The following is a 16802-nucleotide window of genomic DNA, read 5'->3' as shown; positions in this document are numbered from 1 at the left end:
ATACTTAAAGCCAAATTATTTTGGGTTGTGGAGTTTGAACTATTGAGATCAAATGTCTCAAGTTCCCAATTTGTTTCATCCATTCAATTCAACAGATATTTATTAAAGACACAAGAAAATAATAATTTAAAATTGTTTCTCAAGTTTCTTCTCACCTATTGTAATTCTACTCATCATATTTAGAAGCTGGGTAGTTATACCTCTATTCTATATTACCTAATGTGGCCTTGCTTCCAAACCACTCATTTTAATGGCATTTAATTGAATTGCAATTTAATATTTTTGATGAAAGTATTACCTTCTCTAATAAAACAGTAGGAGACAGTGGAATAACTATCAGTCAGGAAACCAGGTTCTAGTTTCCACTTTGCCACTAAGAAGCTACATAATTTTGGTTACTATGTGGAGTGGTGGATAGAATATAGAGCATAGGATTAGGAAGACCTAAATTCAAATTCTGCCTCTAAATTTACAAGCTACATAATGCTGGGTGAGCTATAGGATCTTTGTCTCCCAAGAAGATGGACTCTAACGAAGAAGATGGATTTCTAACAAATGGAATCTGAAGAATTGCTCTTCACTCAAAAATGCCAAAACATTTTTGTAAAGGTTATAATTTCATTTCCTTATTACAGCTGAATGCTATGGACAATGTGCTCCCATAAATATGAATAAGAGCTAAGCAATTTGTATTTATTTTTATCATATCATAGCCATAAAATATATGAATGTTTTAATTTCTTTTAAAATATAGAAAAAAGTAGAAGGGAATTTTTGATTAGTCTGATTCCAACCCTTGAGGTTTTATGACAGATTTCAAAATTCCCTTTGATGGCAGTGGTGGCTGCAGAGCCCAACAACCCCAATGACCAGTTGGGGAATACTGAAGAGATCAGGTCAAGATGGTGAAAGAAGAAACACTTAAAACCCATCAACCATTCTCCAATTGACCATAGAAGAGCCAAATGCCTCAAAACAAATAATGTCATGACAGAACCAACAGACGGAATGAAGTAGGGCTTTGGAATAGAACAAAATGTAGAGACAGCAAAGAGGATTCATCTCACTGAGGTATGAGGAGAGAGTTCTGAACAAGTCTTGGTAGTACAAGCAGCATGGGAAAGAGCACAACTAACTCAGTTCAGCCTCAGTGGGGTAAGAGCCAGCCGAAACCAGCTAGCTGTATTGTCCTGGGTTAGTCACTTAACCTCTGTCTGTCTCAGTTTCCTCAACTATAAAATGGTGATAATAATACTTCACTCCTCATAGAGTTGTCCTGAAGATCAAATAGGAAAATATAAAATGCTGAGCATAGTGCTTAGTACCTAGTAAGTACCTAGATGCTTGTTCCTTCCCTTTCCCTATCCCATCCTTGGCATCACATTTCCCTTTTTAGACCAAGACCTCTGAGAAGGATAGGAATGAAAGTGATAACATCTTTCCTTAGTAGGCAGTTTATTACAGTAGAAAAAAAAACACCACCTGATTTGGAGTTAAAGGAAATAAGATGATCTGGGTTTGGATTCTGTCTCTATTATTTGATCTCTGTGTGCCCTTGGACTAGTTTCTTTAATCATTTATAAAATGAAGGATTTTGCATATAAAGGACTCTGAGATTCTTTCTGTCTCTAAATGTGTGATCCTGTGTTTCTCCTTCTCTCACTTTGAACCCTATCCCTAAAGGGGGGGGACATCATTGAACCACAGAGCAGATAAAGCTGCAAATTTACAGAAGGCAGAACTAGAAAGAAAATAAGAAAAGAGTTAATGCAGCATCACCCCTTTTTCTTGTACCCATTTAGACATTTCTTGTAACTTTCTAAGGATGATGCATAACTTTATAAGGCAGGAATATGGCAATAGCTGGCTACTCCATTTGGCAGAGAACAAAAAAGAAGTGGCTGGGTCTTTCTGAAAAGGGCAAGAAATCTCATAACAAGGAAAAGAAATCAACAAAATTTCAATTAGAGTAAATGCTTCAGACATCTGTACATTATTAAACTATTTTCAATGTATCACAAAATTGCAACTGTGTAACATGTACCAAAAATGCAGGCAAGTCTTAGGAATAATATTTTGTGAGATTCAAATTGATATGGTAAATTTTTGTTGTTATTATTTCAATGTATTTGTTATTTTTTCCCCAAGTCTACCAGATTTTCCCATTTGAATGAACCATCAAAACATCATTTTCTAATTTAAAAATTTGTGCAAACATTCAAATTCTGCCTTTATCTCAAATAAATAGTTAAATGTTTTAATCTTTGTCATCTTCCAGGTAACAGATTCTCAAAGGAAACTCAGGTCTCCCTTGTTTCAAAACCAATGCCTTCAACACTGGACCTTTGCTTGGTTTTCACCTTGCTGTCTTAATTTTATATGATAATTGAAATTATAAATATTTAGAGGATTCTTTGTCCCCCTAGTCGGAAAAAAACTTAATTGATGCTGATTGCCATCTTTCAACCATTAGTATACAAGTTCAGTAATTATTGTGACTTTTTGGCAAAGTTCAAATGATGAACTTCTTTGGACTTAGCTAGGATGGTTCTTGACTGGTAGACACATGGAGCAGTTTTGTGCCCTTACTAAAATCTTTCCAGCTTGCTAGGTCTTACTAGAACTTATACTCTCTTGGTATAATAATAGAGAACCCAAGGTTACCTCTATCACTTAATAGTATGTACAAATAGTTCTTTAAACATTTGTTCTCAGCTCTCAAATAACCAGGGCTCCTTGGATCTATAAATCTAAGGTTCCTAAATAAGTAAATTCTATTATCTAGAAATAGCTAGGGCAGTGATGGTGAACCTTTTAGAACCTTTTAAACACAGTGTGCTATGCCCCCCCATGCCAAGCCCTGCCCTCCCCAGACCAAATGCCCCCATCCCCCTGCCTTATCTTACTCCAGATGGGGGTGGGAGAAAGGAAGGTAGTCCTCCAGGTCCTCTGCTCAGGGAAGGGAGTAAGTGCTTCCACTGGGCTACTGGGCAGAGGGACAGAGAGGCATAATGGAGAGAGGAAGGAGAGAAGCTCCACCTGAGTCCCTCTGAATTTTTATTAACTAATTCTGGTGGAGGTCTCTGTGTGCACTCTCTGGCACACGTGCCAAAGGTCCACCATCATTGGTCCAGTGTAAAAATTAGAAGCTTAGTAGACCACAAATTCTCTTTTCCTAGATTAATGATGTCAAACTCATTTAGTGGATGGAGCCACTAAGCCACAAATAAAGATTCATTCAGGCTGAATATTGACTTAGAAAACTATCAATTTACATTATCTATGCTTTATTGTATTTTCATTTATTTTATTAAATGTTTCCCAATTATAATTTAATACAGTTTGGGGGTAGGATAGGGGATGTCATAGGCTGCATGTGGCTACAGTGAGGTTTGCTAACTACCATTTGACACCTTTAAGGTTCACCAGAGTTTCCTGGAGATAGAAAACCAAAGGCTCAAAAGAAATGAATTTGACATTCTAAACCTGATAACCAGTGGACGAAAATGAGAACACTCAAATAGCAATTCTTGGGAGGAAATTATATTACTTTATCAAGAACCCTGCCTTAATTTGACCTTTTCTAGGCTGAAAGTGTTTTTCCAAAATTAGGAAAAGATCATTGTGGAGAAACCACTCCTACCATAGTTCTTCTTGGCACCCTTCAGTGAGACTTTTTCCATTAGGTATCTGTGTCTAGTAAGACCAGCTACTGAAAAACAAAATGAAACAAAATGACAATAAAAATCTCCCTAAGTGGATATTTAACTTAGGGGAATTAGTTGGATCTACTTGGCTTTTGCAATTTGGCAATAGCATTTTCAATTCAGCTAATAACTTAATTCTCTAAAACACTGGTTAGCTCACCCTTCAAGTTTGAAGATACCTGAACTCTGGTGAGAGTCAGAGTTTTCTTCCCCCACCCCCTTCCATCTGATGCAAAAGGTGCTCTAGTTAATCTTCTTTAAGGTCCTATTGGCTTAATGGAAATGCTTAGCTGCATAATTGCTTCAAGCCTATTGCTATTGCAAATGGAAAATATAATAATCTAATAGTATTGTCTCTATAAGCGAATGAGAATTTCAGGAGTGGATGTTGGTGCCACCCATGTGATCCGGAGAGGTTAATGCAGTTAAAGTTATTTCACAGTCCATTAAGGAGCTTACGGTGACCCTGTGACCTTTGAGCCAACAACACGGAATCCATTATCATCACAATGGAGGAGCCCTGGGTTCGGCTGACTTGACAATGGGCCCGGGAAATCCCAAGTTAGTACTTAGTTTAAAAAAATGCACTTTTCTTTCTGCTTCTTGGGTATGGCTATTAATATGCCCTCCTATAATTTGTAACATTAACATTGCTGAAGGTACAGAAAAGGACATTGAAATGAAGATGTCAAAACTGCTGACTTAGTTCAGTGCATGATAATATTGGCTATGTATTGAAGGAGCAGATATCTTAACAGGGGAGATCAAAATGAAAGTAGTCAAGGAACTGGGCGAAATTGATGAGAAATTATCACAGGTTGTGAAACTCATTTAGGCAACTAATAGCTTTATTCTACGTTTAATGTCATGTGCTATTTTAACATTGAATATATGATTTTGCTAAGAAAAACAAGGAGTTTACAGGCAAAAACGATGTTTCAGCTTTGAAAATGGAAGCAATTATGATCGTTTCATTAAGACATTCACCTTTTATCAAACTCTCAGAGAAATCTGACACAAGATTTACGGAGAAGAACATCTCACGCTGACAAATAGTACCTCTAGACTGTAATCTACCATTCATCTTTCTGTTAGATTGGATTTGAGGAAAGGCAGCAGTGTCATTCACAAATTAAAAATCAGAGTTTGGACACTCGCATCTAAAAAATCCCAACAAAACAGAAAATTATCATACAGTATTTGTAGCAGAAAAGTCAAAAGTCTATTAGCATTTTGCTTTCCAAGATTTGCTTCATCACATAATTCTTCTTCGGAGCATAGGAATTAAATGAAATTTTGCAGAATGATCTATCACTAGAAAAGAAACTATAGATCAAACAGACCTTATGTTAAGAGCCATAAAAATAAGACCATTTATGGATGTGAAATTTGAAAATGTAAACATAGGCACTCAAAGTGCAATTTATATCCCCAGAAATCAAAAGAGAAATATTTAAAAATAATTTAAGAAAAAGCATTTAAAGGTAATTAAAGACTCCTGGAGTACATTTCATAGATAGTTATTGCTGACATTAGTTAACACATCTTACCTCATTTAAACACAATAAGGTTTGAAGCACTTATTACTGCTCCAAATGTCTGTAATATAATCACAGTAAAATGGGAAGCATACATATCCAGTTAATTTTCAAGAAGCCGCTGTAATGATTTCTTTTTATGGTTTGCTATCTGAGCAAATAATTGAAAAAAATATATTACTTACTTCTGATGATTCAAAGGAAAATAGCATGGTCAAGGAGCACCTCCTAAATAGATTTCTGTGAGGGAATTGTGTTCAAGGGAAATTTTTCATGGAAAATATCTATTCCTTGAAATATGCATCTTACAGTTTGGGGAGCTAAAGGTACATAATGATAGTTTAAAGAAAGCTGAAATAATCATACCCTGTGCAAGTTTCACATATGTCTTTGAGGACGCCAGAGTTAATTGAGCACTACACCCATAGTGATCTGGAACCTAAAAACTAGTTTTTGTAACAATAATAATAATATTTATAGAGTATCTCATTTGCATAGTTATTTACAAATACTAACTCAGAACAATCATAAGAGGAAGGTGCTTTTATTTTCCTCATTTAAGGGATGAAGAAATGTAGGCAGACAAGTGAAATGAGCCCAGGACCACATAGTTAGTCATTAATTGCCTGAAGCCTGGATTAGAACTCAGGTTTTCCTAAATAGTAGCTTTTGATTTTTTAACTAGTTTCCTAATATGAATTTTCAGCAATCTTTTTTGATTCTTGAATATTTAGACTTTATTTGTAGGAACTGGATTCAGGATATAAGTAATTTAATTATTGAATAAATGATGATAGGTAAGGAACTCTGGTTAGATCCTTGAGTCTTATTGATTAGAAATATTTAATAATAGGTTTTATATTTACTGGAAGATATATTTCATGTGTTAGGGCTAACTAATGTCAGATGTTAGACATTTATTTCTAAAGGGTACAATCTATCTTTGATCTAGTTGCCTATTTTGTTTATCAAGTTCTACCTTAATGAATTAGAATAAGCAAAGAGAAAGGAAAATGTCATGGAAAGCAATTACCAAATCAAGAAAGCAACCAATGGAGCTTGATATTTCACCCTATTTATATTTTAAAGGGCGTCAGTGATATGAAATGTTGGTATAGTTGTTGAGACAGAATCAGCTGCTCACAGGAGGCCATAGTTAATATTTAAAAATACAAAACAGTTGATGTTTCTCTCAAAAATATTATCTATGAAGTTTGAGCTTTTCACTCCTTATAACTGAGAGATTGGGAGCACATCTGAAAAAAATGTAGTCAGACAATGCATTTGTTTCTAGTGTTTATTTTAAAATGAAAAAATGTTCTTTACTCTGTGGGGTTTATTTTCTCCTGTGTCTTATTTGCATGTAGAACTCTACACCAAGAATTAGCTATATTTTGATGAACAAAAAGCAGAATTAAATTGGCGTCACTGCCATGACATAAAGAGTGTTTTTTGTTTGTTTGTTTGTTTTTGCAGATAATTGTCTAATCTGCATGGGGGAAGAAGGTTAGAATATAACTAATTAGCTATGTAAAAATCTTTAGATTTGCCTGATAGAAAAGTTATCCCAGGAAGCAGGGTGCAAAGCTTGATCATAAACGCTGTTCCAAAGTGAGTTTCAGACTTCAGTCGCCAAAAATAAACTGGTTCTTGGCTGAAAGACCTAAGTGCTATTGTGAAATTGATATCCCTTCTTGGCTTAGTCCCAGACAATATGTTCCCTTTCTGAGGGCTGATCAATGTGATTGATGGGATGTGTGAAATCCAGGAGGGAGCTCCCCTTTAATCAAACCCACTGTCCTCAACAGAAAGGCAGCTGTGGACTAACAAGTTCTTTAAGCTTTCTCCCTCCAGATCTCCTTAGAAATCTGACAGCCCCAAGAAAAAGACAGTAGACCACAAAAACAAACAAGCTTACCCACCCTGGAAAAGGAAAGACAACGGGCTGGGTGAGACGTAAGATGGCAGTAATTGAACAGTTGATTCACTTTCTAAAAGAAACACACTTCTTTTAATGTCGTTATCAATTCACAAAAGACATCTTCATCAGCTATTTACTTCTTAGAAGTATTAACAGTTTCTCTCCTTCTAGTAACAAGGTATAGTCATTTACAGTCTTTTCTCTCTATTCCTCTTGCCCATATTCATTTTCATGTTTACATAATACACTGCACAAGATATAGTACTCAGTCCCAGCCCTAATATGTGAAGATAAAGTCATAGTGAGAAAAATAACTAAAGATTTCTTGGAAATGAAATTAACCTTGTGGACATAATGTGTTTATCTATATAGTGAATTTTAAATACAAACTCGTTCATTTTACATGTCACTGTTTTATCATCTTATGATTATTTCCTGTGCTGCTTGTAAACGAAGGTATAGATGTCAAGTCAGAGTTGTTTTTTTTTTGCTTTTCCTGTGGCACATTTCTTTCATCAGATAGCAATTAAATTGTTAATTCTCATTTCTTCTGCAAAGTGAAATGAATCAAATTGATTTCAGCTTAAAAGATTGACACCAGGGGATGATCTATTATTTTTTAAAGCTTCCTTTAATCATTGAAAAGGCTTCGAAAGTACAAATCTAAATTGGTTCACCTTACTACAATTTACTGCATTATTGTAGTACTTGCACATGATATTCAGGTGCCAGATTGTCAGCTAATTATGTCATAAGCAATCAACTAACAAAGCAGGGCCCATTCTTGCCTGGCAAATGAACCTTGTTTTAAAATTATTCAGAGAAGATGGGAAAAAAGAAAAGAAACTACAATCCTTCAAGAAAGATAAGAGTAAGAGTTTTTCCTATGAATTCCTTAGAATCATATTAACTGATATGTTTAGATTGATGATAGACTTTCCTACAGAGAAATATATATGTACATATACATATGCACAAACATGTGCAGACATGTTTCTTTATATACATCCACACACATGTTTTTATTATTTTATAGATATGTATATATTTATGTATGCATGTATAAATGAGTTTCATTCAGAGCCTTGGCATGTCCTGTGATGATTCAACATAGAATGGAGTGCAATGGATGATAGGATTATTTGGTGAATTTACACTGCATAGACAGCCAGACTGGATAACACAACATCCCTCTCCCTCAATCAACTTTTTGTTCCTACACCCTGCAGAGAATTGCCATAGCACGGTTCATTGGAAAGAATACTGGAGTGCTGAACTTAATATCATCAGACCTGAAAGGGCCTCCATTTCCTCCTCTTTAAAAAGGGGGAGTGGGTTTTGATGACCTGTAAGTTCTCTTCTAGCTTGAATAATAGTAATAGCTAATATAACCTTGGCTCACATCTATGAGGCAGATTTATAAAATAGGGCCTGAATTCAGAATAATTCCACACTTTGACGGGGAGATGTGAAATGACTTGTGCTTATGTGCCATTAAGAGAAAACAACTGTTTTATAGTGGGCTGGAGGTTGAACTCCCATCCCTGTTTTGGAAAAGGTCCTTCTCCCCTGGACAGCTCCTATGTTTCCTCACATCAAAACAAGGGGACCTCAGGCAATATAAGGACAGGAATTTATGAGAAATCATATTTAATCCAGTCAATATATTCTTTAACACACACACATACACACACAAACAACAACAACAACAACAACAAAAATAGAAGTAAGGCTGGGGTGGATCATCTCAGTTTTTCTCAAACTCCTAGTATTACAGAAAAAAACATATGCTAAAACAAATACAATTACCCATACCTTCCAACTTGCTCAATTACAGTAGATAGATGTCAACCCTCATAGTAGGGAACTGCAGAAATGGCTGACATCTGAGGCTGTCCCAGTTGCATTGCTGCCATGAGATGATTCTTACTTTATTTTCCTTGATGGTCCCAAACTTCCTCCATTGCTGTGAATGACAATTTCTGTTACTCAGCCTCCCAAAGGCCTGATCTTGGGTTAGTTTCCTTATTTCCAAAACTGGGAAGAACTAAAAATCTCAAGACATTTTTGTGGCCAGCCAATCCCTTTCCAAGGGATGGTATGCTAGTATTTATATACTGAAGGTTTGCAAAGTGCTTTACATATTCTAGTTCATTTAATCTATGATATTATGAACTGTTTTTTTCATAATCAAAATAGAAAGTAAAAGAAAAATTTAAATAGAGTTCTACCTAATTGCTTATTGAGGAGAACTATGACAAAGTTCTCCAAACTAGTAGAATAGCCATGAATCATATGTATTAAGAATCTACTTGAGGAAAATGATTTATTTTCTGTCCCTGCCTTCATGTATGTCATGTAGATAACCCTAACAATAGTGAGCTTTCCCATGACCTAGCCCATAGTATTCAATAAATATTTGCTTTTAAGTTTAATTTCTTGCAATCCCTATATCTGTTTGATAGTCAGATAAGGTAGCAACAGAAATTTAATATCAGACCTCCATTTTGCTGGGGCTAATTGAAAAAATTTTTTTTAAACCCTTACCTTCCGTCTTGGAGTCAATACTGTGTATTGGCTCCAAGGCAGAAGAGTAGTAATAAGGGCTAGGCAATGGGGGTCAAGTGACTTGCCCAGGGTCACACAGCTAGGAAGTGGCTGAGGCCGGATTTGAACCTAGGACCTCCCATCTCTAGGCCTGGTTCTCAATCCACTGAACTACCCAGCTGCCCCCAGGGCTAATTGAAATTTGAAGATGATTATACTTAGACATCAACAATATTAATGATCAACTTAAATCAACATTGTCAGTTAAAGAAGGAAAAGCACTGAAAATCTTGTTGAGGAGAGAACAAGATCATATATGACTATGTACAAAATTCTGTTATATTTACAACAAGTGTAAATTGTATTCAGAGAATACAGTGGTTTCTAGTGACATTTTCTTGCTAGATTGCACTCTAGAGATGTGAAGGACATTAGAAAAAAATTGGGGTGTTTTAGAATCACAGAAGGTAGAATAAATCATCAAATGCAGATATTTTTAATCTGGAATCTATAGCATTAACATATTAAAAGATGTTTTTAGATTCATTTTTTAAATATACATAGAGTAAGAATTGTAATTCATTTAATTAGTTTCCTATAAAATCTCATGTATTTTATTTTTTTACATTTGGAAATATTTGGAAAAGAGGTTCACAGACTTCAGGATATAGCCAAATGGGTTAATGACACAAAAAGTTAAGAAATTCTAATGTAATAGGATACTGATAGTCCAAATATTAAACTACAACAGTTGAGAATCCAGAATTCAAAGGATGCTAGATTAGATAAAAAATAAAATTTCTTGAACCGAAGTGACATAAAATATTTTGAACATACTAGTCTGTCAAAAAAATTAATGTTTTGTTGACTGAATAGGAATAGAGTTGAAATGTATTCCTAAATCAATCAATACACATTTTTTTAAATCCCCACTATTAAACCTGCTCTGTCTTAGCACTAGGAACACTAGCACAGAGAACAAAATACCCCTTCTCTCATAGGCAGGAAGACATCTTCCTGAGCTCAAGTCTGATCACTGATCCTTACTAGCTGTGTGATCCTGCTCAAGTCACCTAATCCTATTGGCCTCACTTTCTTTCTCTATAAAATGAGCTAGAAAAAGAAATAGCAAACAATTCCAGAAACTTTGTTGAGAAAAGCCCAAATGGAATCACAAAGAGTTGGAAGTGACTGAAAATGATTAATAATAACAATTAAATCCATGAAGGTTAAGGAAAGAGGGGAATTGGAAAAGGCTTCATGTGGAAGGTAATGCTTGAGATGCATTTTGAACAAAATTGCTGAAATGCAAATGAATGGATATGGAAAATGGAATGTTATGTGTCAACCAAAGGAAAAAAGCCAATATGGCGGCATCCAAACAGGATGGGAAATATAGTAATGTACAATGTGTCTGGAAAGTTGCATTGCATCCAGGTTATGAAAAGCTTTCCAAGTTGAACAGTTAATTTTTTTTTATCCTAGAGAAAATAGAGAACCACTAGGATATATTAAACAGGGAGTGACATGTTCAAATCTTTATTTTAGGAAAATTATTTTGGCAGCTGTGTCCAAGATAAACTGGAGTATGGACAGAAAGTAGGAAGACCAATCAGGAGTCCATTGTAATAGTGTAGGTGAGAGGTCATTAGGGCTTGAACTAAGGAGGTGATTGTATGAAGGGTCTGGGGAGAGGGATATTGTGGATATAGAAACATGAGTTTGGAATTTCAATTAGATATATAAAGTAACTATGAGAGAGAAACTAAGGATAACACCAAAGTTACAAACCTAGAAGACTAGCAGAATGCCTTGGATAGAAATAGGGAATGATCACTTTTGAAATGAGGCTACTATTTGACCTATCTGTGGGCTTTAACCACTATATTCACCAAGGAATATAGTTTTTCAAGGTAATGAACAATTCCTTCTGATTCTAAAATATACCAGTTTGCTTAAGGTATTAATGAGTGCTTCACTGGAAAAAAGTGAGATTGAAAAACAGTAGGGAGCAAATTTGGTTTGTAATTAAAGCAAGAGAAGAATTAACTGTTAGAAAAATAATCAGAGCATTTCTGTAAAGCATATTGTATACTCAGCTTCTTTAACTACATTCAACACCTTTGACCAAAGTGTTTCTATTAAGGACAAATAAACTAGGAAAGACGAATGGCAGCTGAGGGATTGACAGGTTATACACAAGAGCAAAATCAATCAATCAATCAATTAATCAATAAAAAGAATATACTTATAGATAGTAGTAATGCATAACAAGGAATTTTGAAGTCTGATAAGCAGAGTCAATTTGGTGACATTTGAAAAAAAATAAACTGAATACTGAAATGCATAAATCAGATTAAATATTGGAGAAATTATGTATTAATTTTTCTATTACACTTGGCATTAGTCAGACCATTACCTGAGTCTGGGGTGTAATTCTAGGATCTCTAATTTTATTGGAATCTGATTGCATTCCAGGGATACTATTTCCAGGAAATCTCAGGCTCTAAATGCCCTCCACCAATGCATAACCTTAATTTATCTGCAACATAGTTTGAAGGATACTTGAGAATTATCTGGTGCACAAAGAGGTGAGTGAGTTGCCTATGGTCACACAGCTAGTATGTATGCTAACGGAGCCAGATTACATTGCAGACTGTGCCTCTAGCTGAATTCATAAGTTAGAACCAAACCAAACCTCAAGTGTTTTTTTGGTAAATATAATTAAGTTATAAGTAAAGCCAAAAACATTATGCATGTATGTGATAAAAATCCTACAAATAAATTAAGATTATTTGGGGAAGATAAGGCAGAGATATATTTAGGATCAGTGGTTAAGAACAATAAAGGATATGCAAAGAATAATGTTCAAATGTCCCAATTTCCACTCAGGACAAAACAAGAAAAAATAGGTTTAAATGACATCAAGAGGAAAGGAGGTTAAAAATGATAAAGCCCTCCTTGACAGTGAGGGATTATTATAATTTTGAAATGGATGACTGCAAAATATCTGGCAATATTTTTCCCTAGAGATCTTTGAAAATAGAATAGTTGCCTCATGGTCCCCAATGGTTATGATGCTGTCCTGTCCTGAGGCAAAAGGATAGAGCAGATGACCTTAGAAAGTTTCTTCCAGACTTTTCAAAGTATGATGATTATGAAATCCATGCAAATGGTGCCAGAATATCAGCAGCTAGACAGATTATTTTATTCTATTATGAATGGAGTTGTGAGATGAAAATTTAATTTTTCTTATGTATTAATTATACTTTTCTATTATATTTACCTTAACAATCAAAATCAAACATTTAAATAACTAACAGAAACCTTTACAGTTTGAATTGTCTCTTGTAACTTGGATTTCTCTCTCTGTCTCTCTTCCTCTCTCTCACACACACATCTGTATCTCTGATATTAGTTTTCTCGTCCTTGTTTTCACCTTTCCTAAATTTTTATCTTTGGAAAGGATATTAAGGCATTATGTGAGAATAATGTGGTGGAACTTTGACCACCAGGGTATTTTAACCTATTTTGTGTCATGGACCACTTTGGCAATCTGCAGAAGCATATTGAACCCTTTCTGGAATGACGTTTCTAAAATTATAAAAGACAAGATATTACAGAAGATACCAATTATGCTTAAATATAATTATAAAATTCATTTCTAAAAGTTCACGGACCCCAGGTTCAGAATACCTGCATAAAAAAAGTCAAAACAAATAAAGTAGATGCAAAGTACTACATAAAATAAAAGGTATTCTTGGTATTATTTAGTTAAAATTATATCTGATACCTAAAATAGAATTTTGAGTTGAACTCCTCTAATTGGAAGAAAGACAATGCAAGATGGCATAACAGATATAATTTGAAATCTGGACATGGGTTTAAATAACAAATCTGCCCCTTCTTGTCTGAGTCTGGACATCAGTTAAGCTCTCTGGACCATAGTTTCTTCATTTATAAAATAATTGCATTGAACTAGATGAACTAGGTTTCAAGGTTACTTAACAATGGTAAATCTATAACACTCAAACAAGGAATAAATATTTTATGAAAAAAATTGTCTGTTTTAAGGTTTATTTTTGAAGAGGCAACATCACAGTCAATGTTGAAGGAAAAATCCCTTTGATTATGTGATTAAATCTGATATAAATTACCCAATAGAGGTCAGGATAAACTTAAAGTACAGGAAGCTATAGTCTCTCTATGATCATTGGAAAAGCTTAGGGGTCCTTAGCTGCAAAACATAACAAACCAATTTTATTAGTGCTATATTTTATTTTGTTAATATATATTTTGGATATATAATTTTAATAATGACTACTTTAGCTTGCTTCCTCACATCCCAGAAATTCTGGAGAGATGCTTTATGATTATAAATGCCCTTAATGTGATTATTTCTTTGATTTCTTCTTTCATGCATTTTTAGGATTTCATTTTTAATTTCCATTTCAGTCTATGATTTTGTTTGTGTTCACTGAACTGATGACAATTTTGTTGCATTATGATTCATAAAAGATTTATTTAATATTTATGTCTTTTACATTTTTCACAAATTCTTTATGCCATTTTATATGGCCAATTTTTTAAAGTTCCATTTATCACTTAGAAATAAGCATATTATTTTGTAGTCCTTTTCAGATGCTGTAAATCTTTTATCTCCAACTTTAACAATTTGTTAAATTCTAAATTTTCCTTTTTACATATTTCACCCACTTTGAAAGAGAGACATTCAAATCTCTTTGTAATTATTGTGTTAATACCATCTCTTCTTGTCATTCAATTAATTATTCCTTCATGAATTTTGATGCTATAGCATTTGGAATTTGATATTGATGCATTTTTTATGTTTTCTTTAAAACATTTCTTTACTTTCTTTAAACAATAATTTCTATGTTTATATTGTGAATTTTTGTTTCTGCTTTGTCTAATTGCATAATACAACTTCTGTGTTTTTTTTTAATTCACTGGATGCACAGTAAATTTTGTTCAAGCCTTGAATTTTATTCTATGAATATTTTTTTGCTTTTTTGTTTTCAATTTGTTTCTAATGAGTAACACATCATAGGCTTTAATTTTCTTATTAATCTGTCATTATCTGTTGGTTTATTGGATTGTTTAAACCATTTATATTTAAAGTTATGAGAACTTAATATTTTCCTACATTTACATGTCTAGTATTTTTTAATTAGAATTTGTTTCTTTTCTTTTTTAAAGACAATGCTTTGTCCCAAAATTAGCTTTGCATACACAACCCCATTCCCATGGGTTCTGTTCCTTTCCCCTAACCCCATGTTCACAGAATTTTTTGTTACCTCTTTCTCAAACTTGGGAGTTTTACTTAGCTTATTGATTCCTTTTTTCTTTCTTCCTTTTACTTCAAGATCTATCCTCTCCAAACCTTTTTTTAAATTTTGTTTTTTTCTAAAAAATATTTTTTACCTTCTCTTCATTACTTCCCTTCCTTTCTATTATAAATCATAATCTTCGATTCCTTTTTTCCTCATACATATTTTGGTATTTGCCATTTTGCTTATAGAACGAAATCTTTTAAAGTGTCAAATCTGAATTATGCATTCTAAAACTAGTGTTTTATTTTAGATTCTTAATATTAAAGATTTAAAATTAGAGCTTGTTTCCAGCAACTGATTCATTAGAATTAACTTTTTCCAAAAGTCTCCACTTTTTACCTTTTAAAAACAGCACACACATACACATTTCTGAACATGGAATATCTTTTACATATATGTTAGACGAACATTTAAATACTCATCCATTAGTCTCTGTCAGGCTCTCATTAGAATGTGAATAAATTTAATAAACCCACAACTGTACTAAGTATGCATTTACTTCATTTGCATGTTCTTGGAGAGTACAAGTATAGTCATTGTATCCAAACAGCTGTTTGCTTTCAATTTATATGTTGATATAAGTTAGGTTCATCTATGGAGGCAGCCTTGCTTAGTGACTAAAGAAAGGACCTACAAATCTTAAAAACCTAGATTCAAGTTCTGCTTTTTCTGCATAGAGACTATATAACTGTAGAACTCTTAAACCCTCAGTGCTCTAGGCCAGGGATTCTTAACCTCTGATCTCTGAAATTATTTCTTTTATTATTTTAAAAACTAATTCACTTCCTAGCTGTGACCCTGGGCAAGTCACTTAACTTCCATTGCCTACCCTTTTTTGCTCTTCTGAACCAATTATACAGTATTGATTCTAAGACAGAAGGTAAATGTTTCAATTAAAAAACTAATTAAATATAATTCTTTTGCTTTGTAATATTATTTATTTTATTGTTTCATTATAACCAGCTCAGCATGTTGTTGCAAAGATTAAGTGAGATACTATATGTAAAAAAAATACTTAGCATTCTATTTCCTTCCCCTTATTTTATGCATTTAAAACTATTATTCTGAGAGTGGTCTCATAGACTTCACCAATCTGCTTCACCAAAAGAGTTCAGAATCTTTGTCCCAGGCAAGCAATTCTCTAAATTTTAAGTTTCTGAGAAAATCCTGCACCAAGAAAGTTCCTCTTTTTGTCAAGGAACTTCCTGTGCTGGTAAACTCTGTGTGTGTGTGGGGGGGGGTGGGGTGGGCATAGTAAGTGGAAAGGTAACTTAGAAAATAGAGACAAGGCACAGTTGAGTCATTTTTTTCATTCTTTTGACTTTTTTGAAAGCATTTCAGAAGGTATTCATTTTAAAGACTTTAAGGAAGGAGCTTTTCTTCTATAAAGAAAGATAGGAAATAGATACACATAAATGAAAAGAAAGTTCATAAATTGAGGGAAATATATATTACCTTTAGATAAGTAGAGAGCTTATTTAAATATATTTTGCCCAAAGAATATGCATTTTTAAAATTGGTTTTGGAGTCAGGCTGACTTGGGTTTAAGTCTTGCCTCTAACCCATACTGAGCAGTGGTGCTCATGCAATTTTTTAAGACATAGAGAAGCTGATGGTCTGCAAGGGTTAAATGAATTTCATAGTTCTGAACTCTCTCTCTCTCTCTCTCTCTCTCTCTCTCTCTCTCTCTCTCTCTCTCTTCTTTCTCTCGTCTCTATATATTTCTATCTCTATGTAC

At 33.9% G+C, this 16802-nt stretch overlaps 1 long non-coding RNA gene across 3 annotated transcripts in view; it reads right to left on the bottom strand.

Moving 5' to 3' along the window:
- Positions 1-4272, bottom strand: part of LOC103092644 (uncharacterized) — a 73477-nt gene extending 69205 nt beyond the window's left edge. The window contains exons 1-2 of one of the 3 annotated variants that reach the window (XR_008916218.1): positions 3868-4272; positions 3644-3712 (exon numbers count right to left, since the gene is read on the bottom strand). This is a non-coding gene — a long non-coding RNA (uncharacterized LOC103092644). The remainder of the gene's footprint in view (positions 1-3643; positions 3713-3867) is intronic. The other 2 variants (XR_461694.2, XR_008916219.1) reach the window with 2 other exon arrangements.
- Positions 4273-16802: the final 12530 nt, after the last annotated feature.

This window comes from Monodelphis domestica, chromosome 2 (assembly GCF_027887165.1).
Source record: "Monodelphis domestica isolate mMonDom1 chromosome 2, mMonDom1.pri, whole genome shotgun sequence".
Classification (NCBI taxonomy): domain Eukaryota; kingdom Metazoa; phylum Chordata; class Mammalia; order Didelphimorphia; family Didelphidae; genus Monodelphis; species Monodelphis domestica.
This window is presented reverse-complemented; position numbering and strand designations above follow the sequence as displayed.